Source organism: Belonocnema kinseyi, chromosome 3, assembly GCF_010883055.1.
Source record: "Belonocnema kinseyi isolate 2016_QV_RU_SX_M_011 chromosome 3, B_treatae_v1, whole genome shotgun sequence".
Taxonomy (NCBI): Eukaryota; Metazoa; Arthropoda; class Insecta; order Hymenoptera; family Cynipidae; genus Belonocnema; species Belonocnema kinseyi.
In genome coordinates this window covers 71,555,645-71,571,147 of record NC_046659.1, presented here as the reverse complement: position 1 = coordinate 71,571,147, position 15,503 = coordinate 71,555,645, and the positions used below count along the sequence as shown (strand labels likewise).

At 27.0% G+C, this 15,503-nt stretch overlaps 1 protein-coding gene across 1 annotated transcript in view; it reads left to right on the top strand.

Moving 5' to 3' along the window:
- Window positions 1-2,538: 2,538 nt before the first annotated feature.
- LOC117168738 (protein tipE-like) overlaps window positions 2,539-15,503 on the top strand; it is a 13,844-nt gene continuing 879 nt past the window's right edge. Inside the window, exon 1 of the mRNA XM_033354472.1 lies at window positions 2,539-2,910. The gene's annotated coding sequence lies outside the window, so the exon portion shown is untranslated. The remainder of the gene's footprint in view (window positions 2,911-15,503) is intronic.

Genomic DNA, 15,503 nt, shown 5'->3' with positions numbered 1-15,503 from the left:
TGCAGGATATTTTCTACGTGGGATGTGCGACTATTTTATTTTCTAATTGAAATTAAACAAAAAATTACTTTTGAGATATTAGACAACTTTATCGAACTATAAAAGGAACATTCTGAAAGAAGTAACCGCCTCCGAGAAATGCCCCTATCAACGGTGAGACGCGTACCCAAAACGAAAATATTGATATACAAAGAGTTACTTAAATCTTTCATTTATATTTAAAAAAAACGAGACAGTGCTTTCGAGACAGACCATTTTTTTGACCTACTTCTAAATTAAAGCAGACCATAATCTTCTACAAGGACATGACTTTTGCTCAAACCAATTATTATTTTGCAAACCTTGGTAAAATGAGCAAACTTTTGTGCTAGCACTTTTTCGAATCTGTTGTTTTTGAGTTATCAGGGTTTAAAGAAAAAAATGTATGTTCTCGAAAACATCCCTAAAATTTGAAACAATCATAATTTCCCAAAAATAATATTTTCCCGAAACGGTAAAATGAACGAAAGAGTTTTAGCAGTAGTCTAGGAATGCCTAACTGCAGACATATTGAGCCATTCACTTCAAAAGACTTCAGATTTGAAATTACTTTAAATAACTTTAAAACATTTATGATACCCACATTATGCAAATCACTTTTAGTGGTACTAATATTTCCAAGCTGGTACCAGCAGATTATAAATCACCAATCCCATGTCCATTTCATCTACATAAAACAACCCCTAAAAAGTCCAAAATATAATAACAGAAACTTGAACCGATAATAAAATACATCAATGTACCTGTCTGGGTTCACGGGCTAGACAGCTTCGTCAGAATTTCGTGAATGACTGATTAATTCATTTCAAAATGATCAAACCTTTTTCTATTCTATCAACATAAAACTTACCCTTAAAAGTAAAAAAAAATAATGAAAAAAGCTCCACTCAATAATAAAATACATCGGCTTACCATATGTTTTTAACAGAGGCAATTTTTCGTGCATGACTGATGAACCTGCTCAAAAATCTTACAACCCATTTTAATTTATCATCAAACACATTTCCATTCCATTAACAAACAAGTAAAACAACCCTCTAATGTTCTAAATATGTAATTAAAAAACGTCGCCTGAATACTAAAATTCATCCTCCCAAGCACCTAACTTCCCATGTTCACCAGCTGCGTAATAACCAGAAAAAACATTTGAAAAGTCATAACAAACTTTACCAATTTTAGGAAATTTTCGACCCCCTCCCCTGTTGACAACTATTTATTTGGTTATGACGCCCCTCCCCCCGCTCCTAAAGTAGCGTAGTCTTTAGGTAAAACCCGATTTTAAATTTGTACCGCTTTTTTGCGTTTATAACGAGTCAAGTTGCGATATGTCTTATTGTCTACGTGACCAAAAAAAGTGATTTTCATAGTAAGTTTTGAAATGTGTCTCATTGAATTTTATTGACAGTTCATCCGGGTAAGTTCACTATTTAATTACTATAAAAGCTTTGCAGCATATTGACAACAAATTATCGGTATTCATTTGTTTACAGAAATAGGAGCTTCGCCAAGCAGTATAGAACCAACTCTATAAAAAGTCTTGTTTTATTCAAGAAAACAAATTTCTCACTTAATTGTATGAAATTGTTTCATATTTTTGGTTAAAAAATTGGTTGGAAGTTGAACAAAATTTGTTAAAAATGAATTTTTTTGTTGAAGATTCAACATTTTAGTCAAAAAAAAAGAATTTGTTCTTTTTTTATGAAAAATGTTTATCTTTTTTCAGATTACAACAGGAACATTTTATGTTGGTTTTCCAAAATTGGTCGTTGCATTCTTGGTTTTATTATCAGGAATTCTGCTCATTAACTTGATTATTTGACGTTAAATAGGACTGGAAATTTGATTTTAAACTAATTTAAATTTCCTGAATTTTAAATTCCTCTGAGTTCTAAAAGGTTAATATAGGCATGACGTTACTTTTACTGGGTCCACCCCTTTTCATTTCCAACCGTAGGTTTAATCAGACCCCCCCCCCCTAAAGCAGTAACGTAGTTGATGGAAGATCCCTTATCCCTCCATTTCTGACAGAGTACATTTTTCGTGAATAACGGATGGAGTCACTCAAAAATCATCCAATTCATTTTAATCCATCACAAAACCCATTTCTATTCCATTCACGAAAAACGACCCCTAAAATGTCCAAAACATAATAAAAGAAACTCGACTAGATAATAAAGTACATCAACCTCGCCTGGCTTCACCGTTTCTCCAGCTTTGCCAGAATCAGACAAACCATTTGGCAAGTCTGCGCCACTCTCGAAAAGAGCCACCCCCTGACCCCTATGTTTTTGACAGAGGCAATTTTTCGTGAATGACTGATGAAGTCGAAGTGATCAAATAAGAAAGCTCCATGCTGAGTCGCCCGCCCTGGAGTCGGCGGCGTCGGTCGATGCCAACCTTCGCCGTCGCGGCGCCACCGTCGCTCGAAAATAAGCTCGCCCAAAAGCCACCCTAACTGCAGTGGTCTCCCGGCACTATCCGGCGTCACGTCGTCGCTCGTCCGAATTCATTCATGGTGATCATTGACGGCCTCGACGAGCGCTTTACGCCGCAAAACGCTCACGTTCGTCGCAAAAAATTTTGTGTGAACGCGCCAAAATCTGCGGGTAGGAGCGCGACAATCATGACGTAGAATGTCAACCGCCGTACCTGTTTGAAACAGGTCCGAGACGAGCCAGTCCGGTCAAATAGAATACAAATGTTTACGCCAAAAAGTGTGACCTAGTGATCCTGCCGAGGAGAAGGAGAGGAAGATATAGAGGATAAAGAGACTCGAAATTCCTCTGCAAAAGGAAGGAGAGAAAGGGCACGATGCGGGGGCACAGGAAGAGGGCAGCATGCCCCGAAGTTTTTTATTCTACGTTATAGGGGGTACTTTTCACCATTGTTATTATATTTCTTTTTACTTTTTCATTTAAAAAAACTTTTTTCTGAGGCCAATAAGGAGAGAAAAGTTTTCTCCTCTACGTAAGGGGGATTATACCAATAATATATTGAGTGAGAAATTGCCCAGTGCTTAGGATAGTGCACGTGGTGCTCATATTGGAGGGATAACCAGAAGGCACGATATTCCGCCCTTTAAGAGTTTAGATTTGATTTTTCTTGGGAAACTTATGTCATATTTCATGTTTCTCATTTTGAACATTTTTTTATTATTTAATCGTTAATGTTTATAGTTTAAAATTGTTCATTTTAGAAAGGTGAACGGTCTAACCAATTTTAACGTTAAATTGCAATCTTTTTAATAGAATAGCAATTTAAATTTCTAGAATTACAAAAGCTTTCAATTTGAACATTCAATTCAGTTTTCAATTTCAAACTGTCAAATTTCAATCGCTTTGGTTTAAAAATTATTTAAATGAAAGGGTTTAGAGTTTATAATTATTTAATTCTAAATGCTTATAATCAGAAATATCACAATAATATTCAATGATACTATTTTCTACATTTTAATCCGAACTCATTCAATTTCGAGATTCTTCAATTTAAAATAAAATTGTTCAATTTTGAACGCTTTGAATTACTTATGATTCAATTTCAAAAACTTTGTTTTACCAATTATTCAATTTTAAGCGCTTTCATTTAGAAACCACACAAGTTCAATTACTATTCATTTGATTCGAAATATAGTCACTTTTCAAAAATTTTCCTACTCTAAAATAGAATTGGAACATTTTCAATTCAACATCACACAAAAATTTTTTTTAGGACGCTTGATATTCTAAATTATTACCTATTGTATCTAATATCTTTCAAATTTGCTAATTAGAAATTTATTTAATAATGAACATTAAACTTATTTATATTTTTTATGCTAGGAAAAATAAAATTCGAGACGTGCATTTATTGCTAATAGCATTTTATAGATTTCATTAAAATTATTTCAATTCTTATTTCACGATAATATAAAACATTAGAAATTATAAGATTCATATTTTTTTATTCACGCAGTAGATTTAGTCATTAGAAGGCAGCAACTCTTGAGTACCCACTAATGGCTTTATTAAAAAATCAGCCACTTCCCAAAGTCGAATTTATTTCAATTTAAAATAATTACTGGATTACAAAAGTGAAGAAAGATTTTCCATTTTTCGACGTATTGGTAGTCAAAATGTTAAGAGAATTATAAAGTTTAAAAAACTCAATATTACAGAAAGTTCAATTTTCCAGTACTTTTAAAAAATATAATTAAAATTAGTAAAGACTATTATTATTTAATTTTATTAGTATCTTGGGATTAAACCGATACATGAATTTTCTGTAAATAATTTAATAAATTCACTTCATTTATTTAAAAATTAACTGTATTTTAATTTTTAGACGTGCAATCTGAATGTTCAAAAGTTTTGCTTCAGAAAAATCAGAGATAATTGTGCTTTCATTTTCGATATTAATAATTATTTCTTCCGCATTACCTGTCATTAATTTAATGGGATGCAAATAATATAACTGAGAAAATCAGTTGTATATCTAACTTAATCATATATTTAAATACACAGACTAATGATAGATTAACTAGTAATTTAATTATATAATTATATATATCTTACCAAATAAATGTAGAAAATATTTATGAACAAAAAAAAATATTAAAATTTCACAATATTCTCCATTTTGAACTTAAATTAGGTTTCAAATTATTTTAATTTCAGGAAGTTCAATCGCTAAAGCTGTCCAGTGTGAACCTACTTATTAAAAAAATATTATAGTTAAATCTCTTAAGAATTCTAGCCATTAATTGTTTTATTCTTCGTCTTGTTTTTTATTGTAATGAATATTTTCCGTTACAAAAACTGTACAAGAAACTGAAAAGGAATTACCAGTATAATTTTAGAAAATTTAAATCTGTTTACGCATAAATATCAATTGAGAGCTCTGTATCTCAGAAAGCATGAGTACACTCATTGAAACTCTGTAAAAGCCAGCTTATAAGCCCAATAGTTAAAAGACCCAAGAGTTAAAACTAGCATTGACATAATCATACTCCCTCTTGTGCTGTAAATTAGTTTGTTCATATTTAAAAAATATTATATCAATAAATTAGAAATTATCTATAATAATCGAAGGGGCATTCCTTCTGTCCACATTGATGGCTTTTCTATTATGTCAATATGGCAATTTATTAGTACATATACATCAGTTTTACATCTCATAAAATTATCTTCAACGTAAATTTTTTCCCCTTGATTTTCAAGTTATTAATTTTACATTCTAAATCAAAATGATTAAATTTTAGAAGCCATTATGCAAAATTGTAAAATCAATATTTTTTAATGTCTTTGTATCAAGTTCCTAATTTAAGAATCCTTCAATTTTTTAATGAAGTTTAGAATCGTTTAACTGTTAACGCTTCGAGTTTGAACTGAATAATTTTGAAAGATTTCAATTAGAATATAATTTTCAACGTTTCTAGAATAATGTAAAATTAACGATTCATAATGTTTAAAATTCTTTACTTATTAACGATAAAATTAAAGTCATTTTTTTCTGACACAAATCACATTTTTAGTACAAACTTCTATTCAGTCACTTTGAAGGCCACCTGTACTGCCTGGTATGATACGTATTAATTAACGTATTATTAATTGTAAACTAGTATAAAAATAAGCATTTACTAGATTTTGAGCGGATAATGAAATAGAAAATTTTTAAATAACAGGGAAATGACTAGAGATTTCTTTTTTAGAGTCCTGTAATATTTTAGAATTATAATATTGAGAATTCTGCTGCTAATATTGTACAATAATTTTTACTTTATATTTTTGATAATATTTTAACCATTTTTAAAAGCAATACTTCCGAATCGATAATATTTTCAAATTTAGATATTAAAGAGATCAGGACAATTTTATTCGACTATTTAATGTGTCCAAATTGAAAATTTGTATGTTAAAGGCCTCGATCGTCAGTTTTATATTTAATGATTTTAATCATCTAAATTCCATAGTTTCAATTTTAGTGTGTTTCCAGTTTATTAATTTTAAATTTCAATATTTAAGCCTTGAATTAAGATTTCAAAATAAGGCATTAATTATTTTATTATTTTTTATTGGAATACGCAAAAATTTAAATCATAGTGTTCTTGCTTTTACTTATTTTTTAATTTTTGATCTACATAATACCTAAAAATGTTCTGATTTTTAGTTGAAGACCGAAAAAAATTAATCACTTCATATCGCAAAGTATTTGATTGTAAGATTTTGAGAATGATTAGTAGAGCAATAAATAAAATATATAAATAAATAAAGTAGTCAAAACTAAACTATTTGAAATTGAATAATTAATAACTGTATTGTTTAAATTTAAAAAAGATCAAAATATAACCATCTGAAATTGATTCCTCAGTCGTTCAATAATCTCTTTAATTTTCAATGGTTGATATTTCAGAGCTCAAATTTTTTCAATTTTTCCTTTTCTAGTTTTTTTTATATTTAAAATTGGAATATTTAAATTTTGAGAAGTATAATTAGTTTAATTTTTAACGTTCTGTAGCAGAAATTTTTTCACTGAAAAGTTAAAAATACAAATATCAAAAATCTCAGGTCAATTTCACTATTAAATTTTTCAAAAATGCAACATTTCATATTGAAAGCTCTGATATTCAGTTTTATATTGAATAACTTTCAATTTAAATATTCTAAATTGTTTGGTTTCAATTTTAGTAGGTTTTAAATTGAAAGACTTGATGTCACATTTTTCCTTCCGAAGGACTTTTAAGAATTAAACAATTTTGAATGAAACACCTCCAGTTAAATTCAAATCAATAAAAAGTAATAAATTAATATTTACAATTCAAACCTTCAAATGAGAAAATTTTAAAACCAGGTATTAAAAATTTAATTAATTTCCATTTGAAACTGTCCCAAGCCATCCTATTGTCATGTTAAAGGTTTTGAACGTAAAAAAGTTTCAACATCTCAACTTTTGTCGACTACAATTTTTTTTAAATTTTGAATGAAGTTAAATTTGATTTAATTTTCTACGTTTGATAATAATTTTCATTTTTAATGCTTTCTATTTTCAGTTTGAAATTACTATTTTGAACGACTTAAAAAAAAAGCTAACTTTACAGGTTGATGATTGAAATTTTTTTAAATTAGAACGGTCAAAATGAAATTATTTTTTAGGTAATAAGAAATTAAAATTCTAGAATTTCAGAATCTTTGACTTTGAAACATTCAATTTGATATTCAGTTTCCAATTCTCAAATTGTAATCGCATCCAATTAAAAATGATTGAATTTCAAACCGTTTCAATTTTAAACGCGCTTATGTATAAACGATACAAGTTAAATTCCTTTTTGTTTCATTCAAACTATTTTCCTTTGTTTATATTACCTAATCTGTTAATCTGTAATTGCTTGATTAAAAACTTTTTAAATTATAAATTGTTAAATATATTTTGCAGAAATTTCAAATGTCTTCAATTCAAAATTAATAATTATTGTTTCATAAATAATGAAATTTTTAGTGAATTATATTTTTAATTTGAGAAAATAATGTACCTATTGATAGTATTTTATGAAGAATTATTATAATTTAATACAAAATATTATAAATTCATTGTTCACTTTATCTTAAAATTAACTGAATTATGAGAACTAATCGATGCAACCGTTATTTCATTATAACAATATGACATATACGTTATATAGTAGATATCAGTTTCAAAGTCGTGATTGAAGCCAATTAGCTAAAGTTGCAACATTGGAAGGAGAGTAGTTTCAATATATAACAGATCGCCTGCAAGGGTGCGTTAGAGCCAGTGGCGAATGGGGATAAAATCATTATGTAAATGGAAAGCAGCGTGCCTCTTAGATAAAAGAAATATATAAAAACTTTAACTTTATTAAATAAAATTATAATAATTTAAGGACTAAATAATTATTTAATCCTTACATCCGGCCCCTTGATTATAATTGAGGGGCCGTATTCCCCCTACGTTTTTTTCTCTTGCTGAACAGCTTTGGCCCCTTGGAAATGTTTTAAGCCAGTTACGAATCCTATTTTTAAAAGTACATATTTTTTATAAAATTTAATTGCACATTGGTTTTCCTTTTAAAACAAAGTTGTAGCTTCTACAATTTCGAATACAAAGTTGTTAATTTTTACCTAAGACATTGAATAAATCATGGATTTTATGTATCCAAGCTCTTGGGGAGGCCAGTGAATTTTGAGCCATAAAAACTTGTAGCGAGAAATTAGTTCAGAAAGGTGTTAATATGATAACTGTGGTATAAATTATGTCAAATAAATCATCAGTAGAAAATTATAACGGTTTCTACAGTGAAATCCTTCTTTAGCGCCGATTTTGAGGCAAACGGTGGGTGGGAACTAACTCATTATAGCCCTCTCCGCCTTTTCTTGTTCACAGCTGAGTGCTCGCCTGAGTGACAGTCAAAGATTCCGCGCACCGCGCGCAGCTCTTTTAGACCTATATGCGGCGGGGCGTCAATTCTCGGAAGGGCAATAAAGGGAGGCTATTGAAGAATTTCACTGTACTTCGGCCGCGCAGACAGTGCACAGAGGGAAAAAATGACTTTTTTTATTGAAAATAACGTACAGTCCACAAATAGGAAGAAAAATTGCCATTTTTTCTATTTGACGTTCACGGTGCTCGTCAATAGCAGGAAAATTTTTGAAATCGCCTAAGTTGCATAGAGTAACATTATTTAAAGATAAGCAAATTATGGGCTGAAAAATGTTTTTTACGATTTTCTATAATTATACGTTTTTTTCAATTATATTGCAAGAAACATGAATGGAAACAATATTATATTATAATTTTTTCTCTTAAGATTATAATTGCTTATATTATAAACAAATCTGATGAACAAATGCAGTAATCAAGCATTTATCGATAAAGAAATTCATTCTTTTCGATGTAAAATTTGTTTAATTAGGAATTTTATGATAATTTTAGCCAAATTGATAATTTGTTGATTGATCTAATGATTTTTTAAACAAATGTAGTAAACAATTACATCATTCGGGCATTTTTCGGTAGAAAAATTCGGTTTTTTCAATACCAGTCTTTTCAGTTGGGAACTTAATGGCAATTTCAGCAACATTCATAATAATTTGATAAATTTAATGATTTATTTTAACAAATTTAATAAAGAAGTGCATTAATGATACATTTGTCTACAGAAAAATTCGTTTTTTTAATGTGAACTTTTTTAATTAGGAAGGTTATGATAACTTCCACAAAACTCACAATTTTGTTATCAATTTCATGATTTTTTTTAAACAAATGCATTAATTAGGCATTTGTCGATAGAAAAATTCGTTTTTTTTCTATGTCAACTTTTTTAATTAGGAACTTCATGAAAACTTTAGCAAAATTCATTTAGCTTTGCTATGCAAAATATAAATAAACAAATAAGGAATCTTCGTTCATTTTTCGCGAAATAAAATTATTCTCCATATAACATCTATCGAAATAGCTTTTCAGGCTCACTATTCTTCAGGAAATAGTTAAAACCTAACAGTTAGCTTCTTTATAAATAGTTCAAGCTAAGGGATAGAAAAGTATATTTACTTGTGAATATCTGATCAGACTTCTTAAAATCATCAATTTGCTGAATTCTAATAATTTTGAAAAGCTATTTCGATACATATAAGATAGAAAATAATTTTTTCAGAGAAAAAAGGATGAATAGTTTCTATTTTGTTAAATTAAATTATTCACAAAAACATAAATTTTAAGTTTTTTAATGTTGTGGAGTCTTTTTATGTTTGAGAAATTATTTCTATAAATATTTTATAGCAAAGAATTTTTTTCGTGAAAAAATATGAAAATGGTCCAGTTTTTATATTAAATTATTTATAAGAAATCAGTTTTTTCGAGTTTACTTCTAAAACAGAAAAATTAGAACTTTTTTTCAAAGAGAAAATATACGCAATTAAATCTCAAAACATGTAGAAGAGTATATTCTTTTAAAGTGAAAATTATTTAGAAAGTGTCCAGGAGTCAACGCCGTTCAGCGTGAAAATTTATAGGTGGTTTTAATTAAATTTTTAATCAATTTTAAATTTATAGGTCCCTCAATTGACGACCATCTTTCAAGGGACGTTCAAATTTTATACTAGAAACAGCTCATTTTTTTGAAATTATCATTGCTGATTTTCCTAAAAACCCTTCGATTATAAAAAACATAAAATATTATATAACAGACATAGTTAATTGACTCCGTTGACATTGTTTTCTTACCTTGATTAACTATGATTATTAACATACTAATTGGAGATTAAAATTGCTAACCTGCTAGTGAATGGCGAGTTCAAGTAGATTGGGTCGATTTTAAGCAGACACGCGAAGAGAAAAAGCGCTATACAAAATTAAGCTTTGTATAAGTTCATTTGATAGATTTTATTTTATTTATAACAAAAACAGAAATAAATGAACAGGTACTAAGCGTGCATTCTCGTCCATGATTTTTTACTTTCTAAAATTATAAGTTCAAACAATTAAAAAATCTAATATTAAAATAATTCTTAAATATTAGGAGTCTATTAAATTTCGATAAGATTAATTAATAATTTCGAATTGAAAGCGCTTGAAAATTAAAAAATATATATTGAACGTTTTTGAATTTGAAAGGTTCGAAATCAAATAATTTTTAATCAGGTAAAATTTGAATAAAAGGAAAATGTTTGAAATATAACAAAAAAGAATTGAACTCGTATCTTTTCTAAATAAAGAGGAAATAAAGAGGTTTAAAGAAATGAAATTACATAATTACTAATCAAACGTCTTAATAAATTAGCACTTTCAATTTTAATTTAAGAATCTCAAAACTTAGTGTTTACAACACAGATTAAAATTTTGACAGTTTTATTATGTTTGAAATTAATTTATTTTTAGGTTAGAATTTTGAAAGTAGAGTTATTTAAGTTTAAAAGAATTTGCAATTTTATTAGTTCGTTTAGAATTCAACAATTTTCAATTTAAAGTGATTAAGATTTGTCCATTTGAAATCAAAAACTAATTTAAATGTTTGTAATTTAAAGCTTTTGAAATTATATATTTTTATCTAATTTTAAAATTGATTGACAAATTTTTCTCAGATCAAAAAATAAATTCACCGTCATTTTCCCCGTTGAAAATGGAAACATTTTTCATTATATACCTTTAAATTAGATGATTCTTTTAAAAAGAAACATTTAAAATGAAATAATTTCAATTTTTTACCATTAAAAGTTAAATTTTTTTATTACCTAACTTTAAAAAAATGAATCTATACTTCATTTAAGGGTAAAAAAACTTAATTAACAAGAATTTTTAGATTAAAACTTTTTCATGCATAAACCCTTCAAAATTTTAATTATTCGAAGTGAATTTTAATTGTTTAAAAATTAGAAATTTTTAAATTGTGGATGAAACTTTTCGAAATTTAACCGTTTAATTTTTAATTGAGAAATTGAAACTTGCGATAGGAAAAAACTGCAAATCTAGCGTTAAACATAAAAAATCAAATATCTAAAATTGTAACCACTTAAACTTAATCAAATCATTACATTATTAAGGTATTAATCTTAGGTAGCTGTTTTTTGATCTATTGTGATTTTAAACATTCGAATTTTTCAGTTGTAAATGGCTTAATTTGTTAACACTTTATATCGAATTATTATTCATTCTTGAAATCTTCCAGTCAAATATTTTAAAAAATTATTTTTTTTTTATTTAGTAACTGAAAACCACACAATCTAAATCTGTAACAAAAAATTTAGAATAAAAAAATATTCAATTATTCAATTTAAAACTGACTAAATTTGAAACAAAACAATGTAGAATATTTAAATCAAAAATTATTGAATTGAAAACTGACTATCAAGGCTTTCAATATACAATTTTGCAATTTAAAAATATTAAATAGTGAAATTTCCCTAACATTTTTATTATTTAAAATTAAAAGTATAACATTGTGTAATTTAAAATGATAAATATCCAGAAATTGCGGAATTTCATACAGAATATTTTAAAATAGAAACTCTTGAAACAAAGAAACTTTAGTGTCAAGGCTTAATAAAATTCAACTGCATTAGAATTGGCAATTCAAAACTATAATTATAAATAGAAATTATACAAAAATTTTCAACCTGACAAATACATATGATCAATAAGCATTATATCATGCAGTACGAAGTGGCGTTCAAAATGATTGGATAGATTTTTGTACTAGAAAATGTGATTTCTGTCCAAAAAATCATTATTATTGTCACCGTTCAAAATTGAAGAATTTTAAATATTATTAAACATTAAAGTGTAATCATTCTAATCAAGTTGAAAATTTTAATTCTGAATAGCATGCTTTACAAATGTGTAATTTAAACTTCAAGCGTTAAAAGATCAACAATTCCAAACTTTGTTTAAAATTGAAAATGATAGATTATTATATATAATATTCACAAGAAACCTATTTGTAATAAAACTATTTACAATAAAACTATTTCCCAGCAGAACATTGATAAATCCTACTCTAAATTCTAGAAAGGAATATTTATTATAGAATTCGAAACAGAGAATTAAGAAATGAAAAATAATGTGTTTGTTTTTTTTGTATAAAGAAATTGAGAGAGAATAGAGAAAGGTTTGAGTTATTTAATGTGGCATTTATTCTTGTAGTATAAATGTTATTTTATGTAACTGAATATGTTATGAACCGTTCGAAAGCATTGAAATTGCGATTATTGTATAATATAGCTATATAGGGTTCTAGTATTGTGGGTCAGCGCAGTAGATACGAGTGGTTTTGGTCAGCCACCGGGCTGAAAGCAATGGCTTTTTGATTGTACTTCAAAAGCTCCCTTACTAGTCATATATCAATTTAACTATTTATTATTCAAAAATAACTTTTTGTGTCAATAGTATCCGTTTTCGGAATAGATTTTTCTTTTAACATGAAAATATTCTTCTGAAAAAAATAAAACAAACAATAACACAAATTATTATTTTCATATCTGACTTGTACAATATTTATATTTTATAACCTCTGAGTTATTGATTTATATGTTTTTCTTTTAACTTTTATATTAAAGGTCTAACTTCTGGCAAATTAAAAAATTTGAAATTATTTAGTCTTTTGCATTAGAACTAAGTTCTTTTAGTTTTAATGCCAATACACTTTAGAATTATTCAAACGCAAAGAAAGTTAAATACACCACGTTTAATAGCATTCATATATACGAAGATTATGATTATTAACCTTTATCTATAGAAAAATCCTAGGGGAATGCCATGCCTTCAAAATTTCGGTGCACCCATAATATGCGAAATCAATATATTTTTTTTATTAATTAATTAAAATTCTAAAGTTGTGTGCATTGTACGTGAAAAAAGGAACTAGAAGGTATGCATGTACTTAAAAATAACAGCATATTTTGCATTTCTTAAAAATGGGTCTCATTTGACTAAAATGAGTTCCTAATTTAGGATTATAATCATTTACAATTATTCTTGATTTCGAATTAATCATGAAAATATAAAAAGCAGACTATTTTATTGAACATAAAGAAAGGTTTACAGAAAATCGGATTATTTTTTATGGTATGTTTCATCGATATTTTTGAAGTTTTTCTTCAAAATTAGTTTTTTGAAATTGCTGCTATCAAAAAGGATCGTCTATAAGTACCACAATCATTAATACTTTAAACATCATCATTTTTCCAATTTTTCTGTTTTTTTATTTTTCTTGTCATATAAGTGTAATAGGGTAGCCATCATTGAAACTTTATTTTTTCAGTGTTTTGATAAACAAATTTTTCAATTTTCTATATTCTTGTATGAAAATTCCTCACTATTGATTTCATCAGACTAGACACACAATACTAAATTAAGCTTCATACATATTAAATGGGGTTGGGTTTTACGATCATGCGATATAAAAAACGACCTGTAAAGAAGAGATTTAAAATCATCTAAAGAGGTAATTTGCACTCTAGGGATTGTTCAAAAACTGCGTAACACTAACACTATGGGGGAAGATAAACAGGTTTTGTGACGATTTGTAAGATTTGGAGAAGGGGTTAATGCAAAATATGACATCACACATGGAGAATATAAATGTGAATAACAACTTTTTGAAATACTTGAAAAAATGAAAATTATTTATTTTAGTTAAGAAGTAAAGTATCTTAATACAGGCTTCACAATCTTACCTTTATTTCTCTTTTTTTCCAGAATTCCATTTTTTCCCTGTTGTCAAAATCACTACCCCTTTTTTTCCGTTGTTTTTTTTTACTTGGTTGTAGATTTAACTATTTGTTTAAAAATTTGATTATTTGAATAAAAATTAACCTTTGCAGGTTAAAAATGCAACTGTTTTGTTAAAAATGTAACATTGTTAAAGATTTAGTTTTGGTTTAATATTGAACTATTTTGATGAAAAATCTTTCTTTGTATTTTTTTAACATTAAATTTTTTATCTCAAAATTAAATTGTTCCATTTTTGGTTGAAAATTAACAGATTTTAGTTCAAAATTCAGCCAATAAATTTTTTATTTTGAATTAACCTTTTTTAATGAGAATTTAACTGCTTGGTCGAACTTCTTTGTTTAATATTCCTCTTATTGGTTACAGATTTAAAATTTAGTTAAAAGTTCGTTTTTCTAAATAAATGTTTTCAACTAAAAATCCAAATATTCCATTTTTGGTTAAATATTGATCGTAAATTTATGTATTCTGTTGTAAATTCGTATTTTCTGGCAGAAAGTTAGGCTTTTTGATTGAAAATTAAACTACTTAGTTGAAAGTTAAATTAATTTATTAAAAATTTATTTTATTAGTTACAGATATAAATATTTACAAAGCTTTCTGGTAAAAATGTCAACTATAACATTTTTCCTTGAGAATTCATCTTTTTTGGTTAAAAACGACTGTTTTTTAGTTCAAATTACATTTTTTTTAGGTTTAAAAATATCAACTATTATATGTTTTGTTGATAAATAATCTTTCTAATTAAAAATGTAATCACTCAGAAAGTCTTTTTGAATAAAGTATAATCTTTTTCGTTTAAAAATGTTTAAATTGACCAATTTGTGGATAATTTTTCTTTTAGGTTGAAAATTCAATTCTTTTGATGGAAAGTCTTTTTTCGAAAAATTAACCATTTTAGTGAAAATTCGTCTTTTTGGAGAGATTAGTGGTTCCTCAGGATTTAAAATTATCGTGTTTGGTAGAAAGTTTCTTGATTGAAAATCTAACTATTCTGACAAACTCGTCTCTTTCGCTTGAAAATTCAACTATTTGTATGAAAATTCGACCATTTGATTGAAAATGCAACTATTTCCTTGCAAAATTGACTTGTTCACTGAAAATTTATCTCTTTGAATTTAAAGTTAACTGTTTTCTAAATCATTTGACTTATTAGCTTGAAAACTCTACTTCAAAAAGACTATTTCATTGAAAATTTATATTTTCTGGTAGAAAATTATTATTTTTTTATTGGAAATATAACTATTTTG